Here is a 17,301-nt window from a genome sequence, read left to right as displayed (position 1 = left end):
AAGAAATGGGGGATCAAAAGAATTCATTGTAGAAAAAGGCTGTTTAAGAGATTCTTTTGTAACTAATTTTGAAGTTTTTTACAGAATAATATAAACAATGCAGAGTTCGCAGTTGGCTCCCACTGCCCTCTCTTACCCTCCTCCCACTCCTATCAACCTTCTTCTTCCCAGACAGTGCTCCTCCTGCCCTCAAGTCCCTCCATTTTCCCCTCCCTCTCCCTCTCCTTCTCCTTCTCCTCCCCTCCCCCTCCTCTGACCCCATGCCAGCAGTCACAGCTCCTTTGTGTTCATGATTACAATGTCATATCCAAATGAGAGTGTCCCACCATGTCCCTCTTCATGCCCTCATGGACCTCCCCAAGTCCTTCCATCCTGTCTTTTACAGCATTCCCTGGGCCTCTAAAAGCAAAATAGATGTTCATTTTAGAGCCTTGCACTCACAGTCATTGTTTCCGCACCTTGATCATCGTCTAACTGCCCAAGGAGGTTTCTCTAAACAAGACTGAGAACTGCACTACCTACAGGTATAAACGTAATTATTTTGAAGGCAGTTTATGTTTGTCAAACATCAGTAGTCAATTCCCCACAGCACTAAACATGTATTATTCCTTCCTATGAATACAGCCCAGATCCAATCAAGATATTTGGTTGGTTACACCCAGAACTCTCATGCCGCTATTGCACTAATGGCCATATCTTGCCAGGCAGTTCAGGATGATAACATGTAGGGTCTACAGCTGGGTGTGATCATTCCTGACTTCTTCCCCAATGGCCTGAATATCACCTTCTAGCACCGTGAATGCTAGTCAGCAGAGAGAAAACTTTCAGATCAATTCTAGCTTGGTTTCTCTGAGTCTTGTTTCTGGAATGGACATTGTCTTCAGCAAGGGTCTTATTGGTCTAGCTCCGAGAAGCGCACACACACACACACACCTCATGGCTCCTTTTTTTATTACTTCTTTAAATCCACTCAGGCATTTATTCATGCCCTTTGAGTTCTCTGAACATTTTCATAACTGTTCTTTTGGATTCTTTATTTGTAATTTCATCTAAATTGATCTCACTGAGACCATTACTAAGGAACTATAAAGGTGACAGACAGATTGACTTCGGTTTTCATGGTGCATGTATATTTGGAATTGAATACTTTTTATTAGTTGTGACTTTTGGTATGAATTTCTGACCCACTTCTTTTGTGTGGGTGTATGGGTAGGTCTCTGCTTGCTGTTACCCTGGTTGGGCTGATTTAGAATCAATTTGGTGATGCTTGAAGTTCATTTGTGGGGCTGTCAGTACTGAGTTGGAGGTGATGGGATCTTAGTTTGTCCCAGCTTGGTTAAGGGAAGGTGTGGCCTCTGACCTCACTATTAGGTATTCTGTGTGAGTTGACAGAGACAGGCGTGAGCAGCCAGGGGTTGTACCTTCTGACCTGAGGAGCAGGCAGATGCTCAAAAAAAAAAAAAAAAAAAAAAAAAAAAACTAAGATGCTGGGAACTGGGGAGTAGGGTTGCAACAGTCTGACTTGAAGATGAGACAGGTATACTACACAGATCCAGACACTTTAGTGATTAGGATGCCAAAGAATGATGGGAATGTGTCACGATTTGGAGAGTGAGCCACGATGTGAGGAGTCTGGGTACCAGAAAGCAGGAAATGTGGCTTCCGACCTGGAAACAAATCTCTTCTCATCACCATGCCTGGTTATACTTACAAATTTTTGGAACTCCATATTGTCTTAGTCACTTAGAAGACAAATGAATGTAATTTAATTTAATCTGTTGTGGGAATGTAGGTGTTATTTTTTTTTTATGTTCCAAGCCATCAGAGTTAAGCTTAATTCCACAGCAGCAGCTTTGTTGATTTGAGTCTTTTTCAGCAAAGGTCACAGTTTCAAACTTCTAATCACTACAATTTATCTAGGTAAAGCCAATAGTAGACCATAAGCATGCTTAAACCTGGACTACTTCAGTTACATTTTAGTAAAGTGATTTTGAAAAAAAAAAAACTTTTAAAAATTAGGATAGTTATCAGGCAGTATCTCTAAAGAGGCTAGGAATTAAATATTCAGATGTTCCTAAGGTGGGAAAATAAAAAATTATTCCATGTAACTCATTAAGAATAAACCAGCCGACTCTTTCAAAGACAACAGAAAATATTATGCAACAAGTTGTATATGACATGCAGACCACTTGTAGGTAGAACTTCATTATTCAAAGCATAGCAAAATTTTTACTTCTGTCAAATATAGTCTGTAAATTTAAATTTATTTCCTGTGTTATAGAGAAGGGACACCTTGTCTAACATTTACAGTTTCCAGCCTCTCTTGGTCCCTACTCCAGTTCCCGCTTTCTTCTTTTCCCTTATATGTGCAAAGCTCAACTTGACCTAAAGTTGTCTTGAAGTCCGTGACATCTCTGCATACTCAAGCCGTCGGCCAGGTCTTTGTCATCAGCCTTCATTCACAACAGGGTAAAACCAAAGGACAGCAGCGTAACACGGCAGTGAAGAAAGAAGTTATAACTTCAAAGTTATGTGCAAGCTGTGATAGAAGAACAGCCTAGCTCCATTTTAGGCACACAGATACCCTAAATCATTATGGAAAGGATCATGAACTCAAGGCATTTTAATAAGTTCCTACTGCTAACTTACGTTGAACCACCCTGAAGTAAATACTCAGAAAGATCTCCTTTCGCACTTGCCCAGGAAATACCTGGGTTGAAGAAAAATCAGCTTCATCAATAAACATGTCTGTAGGTGCCAACATCAAGGAGACAAACTTCTAGACTTGTCCAATCTGCATAAAAACAACCAAGCTAATACCAAATTGGGATTCCTAGCAGTCAAAATTTCTCACACTGAGGTACTTTTACTGACAAGAAGCTATGATTTGTGCTACCAAAAAATGGAGGTAGGTAGAGAGCTAATTATTAAGATATTCTTATAAATTATTTAAAGTTACTTTAGGGAAAACATAAAAAGGAGAGCAATTACTCCTGTTAGCCTGAAATAACTATCATTTTACTTAGTACTAAATCAAAATACATAGCAGATTTTTCCCTCAGCTTTCCTGGCTCTCCGAGTCTTTGCTGATAGCTGTTCACCATTGGTTTGTTTTCTAAATGACTTTTAATAATTTCTTGTTCATCTCTCAGAAAATATTTTTGCGCCATTCCCTACCTGTTCCAGGAAATTGGAAGTTCCAGTTCAGAAGAACACAGTGCTTCCCTTTCCAGGGACATCCATGGCAAAGAATGGAGCTCATTCCATGATCTCCACAAGAATGCTTCAGCTACCGTCGATACTAAGTGTTGATAAACTTCTCAATATATAAGGCATTGAATTTTCATAGTCTAACAAATATGCTGCATTGGTAGCAGAGACGTGGAGCTAAAAATAATTAATATCACTCATTTTATTAAAACATATCATCTACCCCAGGAAGCAATTCTACACACTTTGTCAGTATATTATTCAAATCTGTAGCAAACAAAACTACCACATTGCATGCATCACCAAGCGAAATAAGTTTTTTGTACAATGCACATCAGCAATAACATGAGCACACTAGATGCGAACGTCACGCCTAGGCACGCATTGTTAGGATGTCACCTTCAGAAAACATCAAGAGGACGTCAGGATTGATGAGATGACTCGGTGGGTAAAAGCCCTTGCTGTCAGGCATGCTGACCTGAGTTCAACCCCTGGAGCCCAGCTGGGGGTAGGAAAAGAGAATTGAATACTGCACATTGTTTTCTGTCCAACCCCCCACATAGGTGCCATAGCATACGCATCCTCTCCCAAATAAATAAATAATTAGAAAAATAAGAGAATGTTATATCAGGAAAGTGAAAGCCTCAGAATCAGCATTACTGAAGAAATTTTAGTAGTGAAGTCTAAAAGGCAGAGGAATTTTATATGTGCCCCTAAAGAAAAACATAACAAAAAACCCTTTCAAACCAAAGTCTACTTGTCTTCGACATTTGGCAAATGGAAAACATTAAACAAGTTTTTTTTAAGACCTGATAGTTTACATTTTTGAGGACATAAGTCATCATAAGCATAAAAACAAGTCCACTTAAATTTTTGTCTTCCTTCATCCTTATAGCAACAGAAAAACTGGGCAGAAAAAAAACATAATTGCCAAAAATAGATCATTTATTCTTGCCGAAGTTTTAGCCTGAAATATCAGTACTGCAGAAAAATAATAACACATAAGTTATACGTGTTCAGGATTTGGTCAAGAATAAGCAGCTGCTAACCATTCAAGCTGCCACCACAATTGAAAATACCCAACTTACCCGATTTTGAATATTCTCATCTACAACAAAACCCACAGGAGGCCAGCTGGCATTGTCTTGGCACAGACTGTATTGTTTTTCCTCCTGCCAAGCCCACACGTCTCCTTTGCCTCCCTTGGTTGTTTATGCAAGCCAAACAGCCTTCTTCACCGCTCTCGCAGCTGCCTGTGAGATAGAATTCTTAGGAATATTCCTAGCTAACTTACCTGTACTTAAGTGAAAATAAGCTAAAATTATCCTTAAATTGGGCATTACTTCTTACCCTCTTAATTCTAAAAGTAAAACAGAAGAGATTCTCCAGCAGAAAAGGCCTTACTGCACACTACACAGTAGCCCAGCCGGCTGGCCGATGTCCCGCATACGAACTGCTACAACTTGCTACATTTAGCTACAATCTTTGTAGCTACAATTGGCCATGAGTGTTAAAGACAAAGCCTGAGCTCATCTTTTTGCAGAGAAAAAAAAAGGGGGGAAATTCAACAGTGTGACTTTGAGTAAGGTACATAATTCCTCTAGATTTCACTGGAACCAATCTCCTCTTTTAGGAACAGACCTAAGTTACATCTGCCAGCTCTCCTTGGAATTAAATATGGCCATGGGGCTAGGTCCTAATCAACAGAATGTGAGCAAAAGTGGTATGTGCTTTGCGTGTTCATCCCATGAAAACTTTGAGTGTATGCTCCTATGTGTTCTCTCTTCTCTCTCCTAGAATGGAGATGACTCTCAGGAAGACTTTAGCAGGGCTCATTGCTGGACAAAGACTGTGTGTCTTCTAACAAAGTCTCAGCACCCTCTCTCTTTTTCCAAAGTTACCAAAAGCTGCATAGACAACGCTAGCTCTGCCGTTGTTGGTACCTCCTAAGAAGAACTGTAAGACAGCTGGATCACCAGGAGCATGACCATGCCTGTATGACTTCCTGACTCCTCTGGGACATTTTTTTAGTGTATGCATTAAGTATCACACTATACCCGTAGTGTCTGGTTGTTTGAGTAGTTCCTGCAGAAGAATTCTATGTGCTGAGTGAGAGCTCTATAGGATGAGACCTAAGCTCATCCCACAGCTATTGACTTCAAATGATCAGAGGTAAAACATCAGTCTACCTCTTTGTGAGTATGTGCACATGAGGTGTGTGTGTGTGTGTGTGTGTGTGAGAGAGAGAGAGAGAGAGAGAGAGAGAGAGAGAGAGAGAGAGAGAGACAGACAGACAGAGAGAGAGAGAGACAGTCAGAGAGAGAGACAGAGAGAGAGAGACAGAGAGAGAGAGACAGAGAGAGAGAGAGACAGAGAGACAGAGAGAGACAGAGAGAGAGAGAGAGAATGGGGGCTGTACATATGCCACACCATGCATGAGGAAATAAGAGGACCACTTTGTGAATATTTTACTTTGTCCCTTAAGCTTCTACTAGGGATGACTTTAAAGAAATCTTTTGGAGAGAAATTCTATAAATGTGATTCTTCCCATCTAACTCCCGTTTCAAGGCCAAATTTGCTTTCTTCATGCACACTGTGACCTTAGCTACTGAAATGGTTCTATGACTGAAGAACCCTGTCTGCTAGGGTCCTTTTCTGCCCTTGTGTCTGGAATTGCCCCAGGGAGTGTTCCTTCTGAATCCAGTTGCCTTCTCTTTATCTAATGATTTTAATGCTGTTTGTTACCCTGTTTTGTCTGGTTTTGGTTTTAGCCTATTTGCTAAGAATATGATAAGAATATGAATTACTTCTACTCCATAGTAGAGACATACCATATCAGGTGCCTGTACCATAAATAGGAATATGTCACAACACAGTATATATTATTTCCCATGAGTTACCTTCATTTGGAGAGAAACAATGTTTCACAGTAACATGATAGAGAATAGATTTTCTGGTTATTCAGAATATTTGAAGTAGGAAAAAATGTGACCATAACTCTAGATCTTATGTATCTATAACTTTTAAAACTTGAAGTTTTGAAGAGCAAGTGTTTTCCCTGGTGTGAGAAGGGATTTAACTTAATTTTTAAAAAAGTCATAAACTGCTGTAACATGAAGGGCTGGCTTCTTGGGGTTTCTCTCCCACCCGGTACCCCACAGCTGGCAAATCCCAAAGAAAATCACACAGAGATCTCCATAAGTTATAAAACTGATTGGCCCATTAGCTCAGGCTACTTATTAGCTCTTGTCACTTATATCAACCCATTATTCTTATCTATGTTAGCCACATGGCTCGGTACCTTTCTCAGGTGAGCAGGGCAGCTCTTCAGTGGTCTTGGCAGAACTGCCAAGGGAGCTTCCTGCTTCCCAGAATACTTGGGTTCTCATTGTTCCGCCTCTACTTCCTGTCTGGTTGACCCACCTGTACTTCCTGCTAGGTCAGTCAGTTCTTATTGAAAATATGATTGACAGAATCCAGACAATTCTCCAGCACTACTGCAAGCCGGCCCTTCATGTTACAGAATGGAGCCCACGTGCATAACTGCATCCACAGAAAGCCTGAGAAAGTTTGGGAAAGAATAGAGTAAAGCGTGTTTTCTTGGTAACAGCAATTTCCCAGGTCTGCTCTGCTTGCTAGAGGCAAGCAAACGCTCTCATTTAAGAGAGGCTTTTGATTCAGCTTTAGTTACAAAACCCTGTAGCTCTTTTAAGAGGTCCTGCCACGAAACACTTAAATGGTGTTGATGAAAAGCTGAACGCATGCTTTTTGGTTTTCAGCTGTAGCAGGAAAAAAGCTGCACCATTTTAAAATGCCAGCTTTCTGGGCTGTCCTGCCAGGGCAAACTCTGACTCTTTCAGGCAGGCAGTCTGACTACAGAGCCTTTGAATGTGGTCTGTGAGCAGAATGCTGCAGCTTGCTTGCTGGCAGGGACCTTGAACAGCCACAGAGTTGAGGCAATAAAAATGGCTCTGGCAGTACCTCTGCCATGAGGCTGGAACCACAGAAAGCAAAGGAATGGGCTGGATCCAGTCGTCAAAGACACAACTTTAATCCTACCCATATTGCTTGGTAAATTAAAGACTCATGTGGTCAGAAAAAGAGAGAGAGATACAGTAAAGAGAGATTCAAAGATGAAAAAAACCTCTAAATGGATTACAGTGTATTAAAAATATATGCAGACTTGAAAAAAATGTTAAAAATCTTAAAATAAAGAGATTAGTTGGGTGTGGTGGTACAGACCTTTAATTCCAATGTCTGGGAGGCAGAAACAGACAGATCTCTGTGATTTCAAGGTGTAGCACACACCTTTAATCCCAGCACTGGGGAGGCAGAGACAGACAGATCTGAGTTCAAAGACAGCCTGGTCTACAGAGTGAGTTCCAGGACAAAGATACACAGAGAATCTATCTCAAAGAGCCAAAAGTTAAAAATAAAAATAAAAGAAATAGAGTTTATAAAGTAAAGCCATGTAAAGATGAAGAATACACAGAGAATCTGGATACTGTATGTTATGCTCTCTTTGAATTGTTTGAATGCCGAGAAAGGAACAACAGCTGCTAAAAGATATTTGCTTATAAATGCTGCTGTGTTAATCCAAGATAGGTATTTTTAAAATACCTTGGCTTCAAAATTGAATTCAAAAGGTATGTTACTTTGGAGAAGAGGATTTGCTTTTGTTTCCACAGGAAATTAGAGGCTGTGGATTCATTCTGAGTTAAGAAAAATCAGGTTTGATCAAGGAAAACCATCTGAAAAATCTCTGGTTGGAACAGATGGCCCAGATGTCTAAGTTCTACATACAGAACAGATTAGGACTGCTGCCTGAGATGATCAAGACTCACAGGATACTCCAGTCAGGACTTGATGATAATTCTAAATTTTCTTTAGGTTTCCATAAGATTATCGGCACCCCAACCAGCCAGAAGAAGCCTGGAATACTATGCCCACATTCCCAACAAATGGACTATGGATATTTTTCTTTGTTAAAAAAAAGAGGGGGAAGTGATGTGGGAGAAATGTCTATATTCTGTCAATCATGTTTTAAATAAATGCTGATTGGTCAGGCAGGAAGTATAGGAGGGTCAACCAGACAGGAAGTAGAGGCAGGGCAATGAGAACTGGAGTATTCTGGGAAGCAGGAAGCTCCCTTGGCAGTTCTGTCCAGACCCCTGAAGATGCAAGATGTGAGCTGCCCTGCTCACCTGAGAAAGGTACAGAGCCATGTGGCTAACATAGATAAGAATAATGGGTTGATATAAGTGACAAGAGCTAATAAGTAGCCTGAGCTAATGGGCCAATCAGTTTTATAACTTATGGAGATCTCTGTGTGATTTTCTTTGTGATTTGTCAGCTGTAGGGTACTGGGTGGGAGAGAAACCCCAACAAGCCTGCCCTTCATGTTACAAACTGCCTGTGTTACTATCAACCTTCCCAGGGTCCCATCTCCAAAGTGAACGTCCTTTGCCCTCTGCTTTCTCCTAACCCTCCTAATTAAGTTTTGTTTGATTTTTATTTATTTATGGGTAGTAGTAGCATGATGTGTGTTGTGCATTCATGTGTGCATGCATGTGTGTGTGAATGTATGTGACACAGCACTTTTGTGTAATCAGAGGACAACTCAAGACTCTTTCCACCATGGGTTCTGAGGTACAAACCCAGGTTGTCAGGTTAGCAGGGTATGTCAAGGGTTTTTATCTACTGAACCATCTTGTTGGCCAATCCTAGATTTTTTTTATTATTATTGTTGTTGTTGACATCTTAAAATGACTTCTTTCCACTTCTGAGATTATGTCATTTTCCCTCCCCTTTTGTCCCTCTAAATCTTCCTATATGTCCCCTTGATCTTTGTCAAATTCATTTCTTCTTTTTCATAATTGTTACACACATATATGTATATACATACAAATACATATTCCTAAATACAGCCTGCTCAGACTGTATAATGTCATTCGTAGATAAGTTCTTAGGGTTAACCATATGGTAATAGATAACCAACTGGTGTCCTCTTCCCTGGGGACTGACTATCTCTCTCACTCCCAGCGTTCCTTAGTTGCCTATAGTTCTTCATGTAGGCTTGAGGTTTCATGAGCTTTCCTCATCCACTTTATCACATTTATAGTTGTCATCCTATAAACAAAAACATGTTGATCATATTTAGGCAATCATGTCGATGAGACTTTTTGTGGCTTCTGGAATTGTTAAAAGCCTCGATTTCACAGCAGATTCCCTTATCCTTCCACTCCTGCAATCTTTTTGAACCCTCTTCAGAGAGGTTTCCTGAGCCTTAGGTATGGGAGCTGTTTTATAGATGGATCCATCAGTTTGGACTGGGCTCCATAACTCTGCATTTTGATTGGTTGTGATTTTTGTGTCATGGTCTCTATCCAATGCAAAGAGGTTCCCTGATGAGAGCTGTAGACTACACTGTCTCTGGATATAAAAACAAATATTTAGAATGAAGTTAGGCATTAGGCTGCTTTAGCAAAGTGGTGGTTGTAGGTTCTCTTCCAAGATCCATGACTTCACTATCCCTGAGTCGTTGGCTAAATTTCCAGTACCAGCCATGTACCAAAGTTGAGTGAGTCTTAACTTTAGAAAGCTGGTCTTCACCTTGGTATGCAAACCTCTACTGAACCCTTAGTAGCAAGCTGGTTGTTGTGGTTCATAGGTGTCGTGGCTGAGTAGGACTGTTATTTGCCTTCCTCTTTGGAACCTTACATGCACCTTCTAGTACCATGAAATGTGTAACATTTTTTCTATTACATGGCACATTCTAGTACCTCAAGGAGGAGGTACTCAGGTCATTTCCAGCTCAGGGGTCTCTGACTCCTAGACTTTCTCAGTGTCCTGTTGAGTCTAAATTCATTGTCCATCAACAGTCCATATATAATTTTAATCAAAGCAATGAAAACTTTGGGAGTTTCAGCCTTTCACTATAAACATATTTCTACTGTCACAAATTGTCTAGTGGATCAAATATGATAATGTGTTTAGAATAGTCTAACACATGATCAGGTGGTACCCACTTAGTGAGGCATTATGCCATTCCCTTCCCTTTTCTGACTTTCATCTTTCTATGGATAACTGAGAGAGAGTCAGAGCTAAGCATGACCAGGAAAGTAGATCGTACCCATGTGTATATAAGAATACTAAACTTACATAAGTTATGAAACAGGACACAGGACCTACTATATGAATAACTGGACCTCTTCTTTTTATAAAAGTGTTTTTGTTGTAACATCAAGTCCCATATTAATGAGTTTGCCTTTCTTTCAGGATAGGGAAGCAAAGACTCTTGCCTAGAAGATTCTCTATCCATCGAAGAACATTAGAATTGCTGCATCCACTTGTCAGTCAAAGCAAAACCCAGGGAAGCTGAAAACAAACTGTACCACAAGTGCTTTCTCTGTATTGACAACTAGGCAGATACTGAAATGACACAAGGAGGTAATTTTATCAAATGATATGGATGTGAATACCGTTATAAGCTATCTCTAACCATGTCATGTTTTACTCTTTTTTTAACCATCTTTAGGTTCCTTGGCCCAGTTCTCATAAGCTCCAACTCGAATCCATCAAAATAGACAAAAGCAACTGTTTAGACCAGAAACAAAGTATTTGAGATCTTTTAGCATTTAAGCTACTTTAACGTAATAGGAGTTATGTATGCCTTTAGGTAAAGGAGTTAGTCACAAACTTTTGTATAGTTTTATTAAGCATAGATATGTCAAAGTGGTTCTCTATAGCATGCTATATTTGTGCATGCTTGTATGAGTATTTATCTCTATGACATGATATATCTGTACATGCTTGCATGAGTATTTTCTCTATGGCATGCTATATCTGTACATGCTTGCATGTGTAATTCTCTCTATGGCATGCTATATCTGTGCATGCTTGCATGAGTTTTTTTCTCTATGGCATGCTATACCTGCACATGCTTGCATGAATATTTCTCTATGGCATGCTGTATCTGCACAGGCTTGCATGAGTATTTATCTATATGACATGCTGCATCTGCACAGACTTGTATGTGTATTTCTCTACAGTATGCTATATCTGCACATGCTTGCATGCGTATTTCTCTATGGCATGCTGCATCTGTGCATGCTTGCATGGGTATTTCTCTCTAAGGTGGAGTCATCTCATCATAATACATTTTTTAAAATCTCAAAAACTTTGCATTGTATGATCCCAGCTCTAGGAGGCAAGCAGTGCTAAGTGAATGCATGTCTTACCTGCTTATTACGGTTCCTGCCCTTTGACCACCCACTCTAATGTGGAATGACGTGAAATGTGTGAAATAAACAAAATCTAAATAACTAGATTTTTTTAAAATCTAGAAGACTGTGTCTTTTTCAATTTAGTTCATAGCAGTAAGCACCCATTGAGTTTTCATGTACAAGACTGAATGTTAGAGGCTATAATTAATTTATCAGGTTAAGTGTGGTGTCAACGAATTCAAGTTTGGAAAATTAAGCTCCAGAATGATTCAATTAATACAACTCTATTATCTTATCACACCATGCTTATCTAATCCTAGAACTTGAAAATTAAAGATAACCGTTCCTCAGAGAAAAGGGGAACTAAGCAAGAATACAGGCCATTAGAGAATTCCATCACATTATCCCCAAACCTCACATCTGATAGAAAAGCTCAGCTTTTGAATTAAGTGCCTATAATTCTGAGCTTCTTAAGATGTCATTAGCTTTAAAGTATTTTTGTTTCATTAACACATTTTTAACAGTGGCCCGCATGACACAACCTCCCGGGACTTCTTTCCTAACCTTTCAGAGGCAGCTGGCATTCTAGTTCTGTGTCTCACTCACTCCTGTTCTAATGCTTAATAAACCTTACTCGTCTCTGCGCCTCCACTGATGAATGTCATATATAAATGTTATTTATTATCTTTCTGTTGTTTTCAGCTCTAGGATCAAACTCTAGACTTCATATGTGCTAGACAAGTGTTACATCACCGAGCCGAGCCTCAGCAAGAAAACAAAAATACCCATTGGAATTTAACACCAACATTATCTTGGAATGTAGAACAAATGTTGTGAGCCAAATTGAACAACCTCAAGCTTTTCTACAGCTGTTCTTCAGGTAGGAAGGACTAGTAGTACAGTGAGATGGGTCTGAAGGTAAAGGTGCCTACCTCCGAGTCTGACGGCCTGAGTTCAATTCTGTGGAGCCACATGGTGAAAGTGGAGAACCACCTTCCAGGTGTCCCCTGGGCACCAGGAGTTAACAGTGATACACATGCCTATACAGACACTCTCACACACACAGACGCACACATACACACACACAGACACACACACACACACACACACACACACACACGTCAATAAATGTTCTTAAGGAAAGAATGACTATGGCTGGACAACTGACCTCTGAGTTTTTAGTGACTTCTTCCTCCAGTTCTCTGCTCAGCCTACAGATACATCTTTGCAGCTACGAAATCAAAACTCCAGAGGGGATTCTGAAGTCATCTTCTTTCTCTAACATTGCCTTAAATAGAAGTGTTTAGAGGTTATGTTTTGCTTTTCCCTTTTCATTTGCAACACTGGAAATGCAGTTGAAGATTCTGCAGGGGCTGCCCAATCCTAAGCACAGGTTGACACCCGCTAGGGAAAGGGTGCCGTTGATCGTCTTCACTTAGGGATGCCATATCGATGATTTGCCTACGTACTAAAACCCTACTGCATTTGTTGTGCTTTTGTGTAGAGAAGGAAGATGTCTGAGATAGTGTTGTGCCTTTGCAAGTTGACCAGGCACTGGTTGGCAGGTGAAACTCTATCTTCTCATTTCTGCTTACTTTTGTGAGCTACAACAATTAGTTTTTCCCTTGATCTACTCAATGCCATTTTTTTTCTTTCAAATTTAATAACTTTTTTCCTTGGTGACTTTGCTGTTTCAAACGTCCTTCAAATGAAGAGCTGAAGTCTCCTGAACACAGGAAGGCTGCGATGTGTCTTACAGAGAAAATACGTGTGTTAAATAAGCATAATTCGAACCTGAGTTATAATGCTGACAACCAGCTCCTCAGTGTTAATCAGTCAATAATATGTGTTAAGTAAGGTGTTATTAAACAGAAATACACAAATGACAAGGTCATGTATTGATTGGCTGATGAAAGTTTTGTGACCGCACAGGAGGACTGGGCCCTGTATTTTCCCTGGTTGAATATTCTTTAGCTCCGTATTTATAGTAACTTGTAAAGGAAACCACTATTAATAATGAGAATTAACTATAAAAGCTTATGGCCAGATGACCTGATAATGGCAACAGACCCTTAAGGTGCTCTTAATCACGACCCCATTGCTGCTGTAAGTTAATGTTAAATACCACCACACAAACACACACACACACACACACACACACACACTCAGCCGATTGCACTCCTTGTGTTTTTTTCACATGGTTGAACTCATTTTTGTAACCATTTGTGATAAAGTTGCCCAACTCTTACGATAGACTCCAATCCCTATAGAATCCTGGGTCTCGCCTTAGAATTTCTGCAAATTCCCAAACATATGACTTCCTCACTCTTTTCTGGCTCACTCTGCAGCTTCTAATGATGTCATTCAGTTTATGGACTTTCTAACTCTTCTATTCCACTAAAACCATGCAAACTGGGATACAGGTGAATCCCACTGCTTGAAATTGGGGCCTGATATGAGCCTCCTCACATACCAAAGATATTGCAGACATGTTGGCACCTCAATATCCTAATACAAAAAGTAAGCATAAGACTGTGTCATCCATAACTGCTGAGAAAATGAAATCATGCTTGCAACAAGTCTATATAATGGCTACCAGGAAAATTCTCAATTTCTTTTAGATTTTTTTCTACCCCATTCCCTATTAACATTATATAAGTTGTATGTAACTATGTAACAGGCAATACAAATACATTACAGAAATGTACTTACAAGCAATAAGGAAGACAAAACTGAGTAAATTATAGAAGTCCAGAAACAACAAATTTTGGCAAAGTACTAACTAGAGTAAAAAAAATATAGAAAATTAAATGTAGCAGAAGATTAAAGTGTGGGGACACCGATGATGATTTCCTCTGTAGATCAGGAAATAAGCACAGGCCATGTTATTCACCTGTTAAAAATTCTCCTCCAAATTCCAGCAATGTAAGTAACTGACGGTAGCAACGGTAAACTATAATCTAACAACTGTGAAGTTGTTAATTAGCCAGACGTTCTGCTCTGTTAGGACTTCATCAGCAATTCCTGTAAGTAATCGCCCAAATGAGTTGTAAGCACTGAGCTCATTCCTAAGCAATTTAATGAAAACACTTGGAGAGAGCAGCAACACAAAGAAATTGCTGAAACTCACAGTGAGCTAGAAATTGCCTTAGTACGTTGATGACCACACTCTCAGTAATTCCTTACAGTCCCAGGCTTTCACACAAAATGTCCACTGATCCCTTTGATGAGGTCTGAGGACTGGAAATATCAGGGATTGATGTAAATATCAGAGTGAAGTGGAGGACATCTACTCCAGACATAGATACTACAGATTAAGAGAAGCATCGTAGCCACGAATCTCTTCCTCAGGGGCAAGGGAGTACAACTCTACGGCAACACATTTCCACCGCTGTGGGGACCCTACTGACAAAGCCCATTGTAGATTAGCTGTGCTGCACACAGACTTAGACAGAGAGTGTAAGCCTCCTTTGCTGTGGAAGCCTTGGTAGATGGATTTTTTTTCTGAGTGGCTTACTTTATAACTGTATATACCTAAGCACTTTTAAATTTCTTAGTTGAAAAAATTTGAAGTTTCTTTTTATTAGCATACATTAAATATAGAAAATAAATGATTTCATGTGACGTTTTTATGCATATATATAATATACTTTGGTCATACACTCATACTATTACATACTCTTTTCTACAGTTAGATAGAATTTTTTTCTCAAATAAATTACTTATGTGATTCTTTAGTGAAAATGTTTTTCATTTATAAATATAAATAATATTTATTAAATCCTTAAATATTTGAACAAGAAAACTCCCTATGTCCAGCTTAACTTCTGAAGATGATGAACAAGCTTGAGTTTTTTTACTTTCTTCTTCAGAAAGGAGCTGAGAACTAAAGAGAGCACATTGAGGATGATCTAATCATTTACAGAATCTGAAATAATCATCTCTTGGCTAGATTGCTCCTCATTTAACAAGATTAAGATTCTTAATCTGAACATAAGGGAGGTGGAACTCACGCTGGAGATAGACCTCTGCAGCAGGGCTCACATACACCTACCTAGTATGTGTGAAGCTCCAGGTTCAACCCTAGAGCCAGAAGTGACAACATTAACTAAAGCCTGTTAAGCTTGTTGGGGACAAAAATAAACCGGACGACTGTCTAGGTGTAGTGACTCTCAGCTTTTCCTGCCTCTCAGAAAGACCTGTGGGACTTTTGTGCCCATCACTGCCCATGTGCAGCTGATATTTTAGAATTATCAGAGTCTCTGAGGATATTATTTTAGAACTGTCCCTGATAATTCATTATGCAAGGCCAAACACTTGCAACACTTACAACAAAAAGGCTAACCATGTGCTACTCAAACTTTGGTGTGCGAAGGACTATCTAAGGATAGGTTATTCAGACCCAGACTCTGGGACCAGTGAGGTGTTTCAGCTGCTAAAGATGCTCACCAAAAAGCCTGACAACCTGACTTGCATCCTCAGAACTTATATTGTAGGAAGCTGAAACAAACTCCCACTAGATATGTTCTTACCACAAACACAAACACACACACACACACACACACACACACACACACACGCAAATAAACATATAAAAATTTAATTAAAATCTCTAAAGCTCATTCTGATTTAGTGGATCTTGTAGAGTCCAATGATCTGAGTTTATCAATATCTTCCAGGTAGTATTTTTGTGACAGATTTACACACCAAACTGAATAGCAACGAGGTTTTCCCAAAGATTCGTTGAGTTTACACAGGAATTCTCTGGAGAACTTCTTAAAATGCAGGTTGCTAGCCTGGGATGATGGCTCATGCCTTTAATCCCAGCATTTGGGAGGCAGAAGCAGGTGGATCTCTGTGAGTTCAAGGCCAGCCTGATCTACACAATGAATTCCAGGACAGCCAGAGCTACAGAGCAGGAAGTGCACATGAACTACATGCAGGAGGATACCTATACAGGAAATACACATGAACTACATGCAGGAGGATACCCAAACAGGAAGTGCACATGAACTACATACAGGAGGATACCCAGACAGGAAGTGCACATGAACTACATACAGGAGGGTACCCAGACAGGAAATACACATGAACTACCTGCAGGAGAATACCTATACAGGAAATACACATGAACTACATGCAGGAGGATACCCAGACAGGAAGTGCACATGAACTACATACAGGAGGATACCCAGACAGGAAGTGCACATGAACTACATACAGGAGGATACCCAGACAGGAGGTGCACATGAACTACATGCAGGAGGATACCCAGACAGGAAGTGCACATGAACTACATGCAGGAGGATACCTAAACAGGAAATACACATGAACTACATGCAGGAGGATACCTAGACAGGAAATACACATGAACTACATGCAGGAGGATACCCAGACAGGAGATGCACATGAACTACATGCAGGAGGATACCCAGACAGGAAGTGCACATGAACTACCTGCAGGAGGATACCTATACAGGAAATACACATGAACTACATGCAGGAGGATACCCAGACAGGAAGTGCACATGAACTACATGTAGGAGGATACCTAGACAGGAAATACACATGAACTACATGCAGGAGGCTACCCAGACAGGAAATGAACTCTAAAATCAGAACACAGATTTTGTAATTTTAACTTTCATTGAAGTTCTATCTACAAAGAGTATTATTGCAAATCTCTCCAAGAATGCTAGCCACAAGGCACTGTATACAGAGGAGCACTGGAGTGACAGGCCAGCAATGTGCTTTGGGAGAGAAGAGGGAAAAGAGCAGGATGTATGTGACTAGTTGAGACTTATGCTAAATTTTTAATGATCTTTTTCTCATAGATTTTAGGTATAGCACAAAGGTGATGTGGGAT

Source organism: Myodes glareolus, chromosome 1, assembly GCF_982192425.1.
Source record: "Myodes glareolus chromosome 1, mMyoGla1.1, whole genome shotgun sequence".
Lineage (NCBI taxonomy): Eukaryota > Metazoa > Chordata > Mammalia > Rodentia > Cricetidae > Myodes > Myodes glareolus.
This window is presented reverse-complemented; position numbering follows the sequence as displayed.